Source organism: Miscanthus floridulus, chromosome 13, assembly GCF_019320115.1.
Source record: "Miscanthus floridulus cultivar M001 chromosome 13, ASM1932011v1, whole genome shotgun sequence".
Lineage (NCBI taxonomy): Eukaryota > Viridiplantae > Streptophyta > Magnoliopsida > Poales > Poaceae > Miscanthus > Miscanthus floridulus.
This window is the reverse complement of record NC_089592.1, coordinates 63,182,053-63,183,956: the sequence shown is the minus strand read 5'-3', so window position 1 is coordinate 63,183,956 and position 1,904 is coordinate 63,182,053. Positions and strand designations below refer to the sequence as shown.

Sequence of the window (1,904 nt, the reverse complement as noted above, 5' to 3'; positions counted from 1 at the left end):
TAAGGGCATAAATATGATCACCAACAAAGACTTAGGGGTTTAAACTAACAAATTTCATGAGTTTTGATGAATCTGTATTTTCTATAGGGTTTATTTAGAAAATCATCAAGGTGGACCTACATGTCGGAATTAATTGCGCTTATCCGTAGTGAAACAGACACCAGAAGGTTCCAGAAGACCCGAGAGAACTCCACACCGAGGCGGAGCTCAAGTGGCTACCAGGTGCCCCATAAGGACCACATGTCAGCCCTCGTCGCTATGTCAGTTCTCCACTGCCTCCTTGATTGCTTCTACGCCATTTATTCAAGTCGGTTTGATCCGAGGGCTCAAGCTTGACGCTCCGGCCTATATAACTAGCCCCTGCCCTCCCCTACCAAAGCATGAGAGTGGTTTTATCACAAGTATACATATTTGTCAATATCTCTATGCCAACAATCCCATAGCTCCTCCCTATGGATAAAATATAAATAACGATACCCGGTATACTCCCAGGTGAAATGCTACAATGGTATATTATCTGTGCGCTTGCGGATACTTTACTTTAACATATATAATTTTCTCTAAGTTTACAAGTGTCAATAATAATTACCAATCACGCATTTCTAGCATCATGTTAGTGATGACAACTTAGTAAAGAGTGATGCTAAGAAATGTCAACAAGCATTTCTGGTGCCATTGCCGAGAAGGGGCACATGGCTATAGAGAATTGATCAAATAAATACTTATTGATAAAATCATAACAACTCTGGTTTAGCAGGCTTACCCTCATTTGTCGTTGTTCATATTTTATACAGGGTATTGCAGAATTGGCTGTGATTCACCAATAACTTCCAATTAGAATCAACCAAATCAAAAAGGAAGTTCAACACCAGTTTCTGAGCTATGGCTGACAAAACTCTACGTGAGTTCTCTACTCCAAGCACTGAGAACATTCGCACTAGACCAACACTCAAAACCAACAACCTTGAGTTCAAGCTCAAGCCAAGCCTCATCAACATGGTGCAAGCTACACCATTCAACTAAAAGGCACATGAAGATGCTAGTGCTCATCTTTAGAAATTTCTATACATCAGTAGCATAGTCATCATCAAGGATGTTGCTCAAGACTTCATACTACTTCGCTTGTTCTCATTCTCACTAGTAGGAAAGGCAAAGCAATGGTTCTACATCAACAAAGACAACATCAATACATAGGCAAAGTGTTCAAAGGCCTTCCTAGAAAAGTTCTTCCCAGTAGGCAAGACCAATTCCTTAAGAGAAAAGATTTCCAACTTCCAATAGTAGAAGGGAGAGACCATTCCAGAAGCATTGGAACATTTCCATGAATATATTTCAGATTGTCCTCACCATGGAATGGAAGATTAGTCGCTCATGCAAAGTTTCTACCATGGATTAACTCAGAAAGCTCATGAACAACTTGATGCCACTATTGGAGGGTCATTTATGTCACTCACCCTTGGAAAAGTTAAAACTCTTATGGAGAAGATAGCCTCTAATCAAGGCTAGTCATCATGTAACATCCAATCATGCAAGAGTGAAGAAGTACCAGAAGAAGTGTGTGCATTGTCAACCAAGATGGACGTACTATTGAATTGGCTCGAACAACGAGCTAATTACAAGAGAGATCATCTATCCATCCAAGATGCTTTTAATGCTCAAAATACATGTGGAGAATATTTGAGGGTTGAATTCCCTAAATATCAAGAGGATGTAAACATCATTGGTAACAATTTAGGTCCACAACAACAGAGACAAGGATGGAATCAACAACAATGGTCAACTTACCAAGGTAAGTACCTAGGTAACAATTATAATTCTTTTAATCCCAAGCAACCATCCTTAAGAGACTTAATCTTAGAACAAGCTAGGATTAATGAGAATATTTCTAAAAAGCTTGGTTTTAA

At 39.2% G+C, this 1,904-nt stretch overlaps 1 non-coding gene across 1 annotated transcript; it reads right to left on the bottom strand.

Annotated features, from left to right (window-relative positions):
• Positions 1–1,246: 1,246 nt before the first annotated feature.
• Positions 1,247–1,355, bottom strand: LOC136502456 (small nucleolar RNA R71). Its single transcript, XR_010770593.1, has one exon. It is a non-coding gene; the product is annotated as a small nucleolar RNA R71 (small nucleolar RNA).
• Between the last annotated feature and the right edge of the window lie 549 nt (positions 1,356–1,904).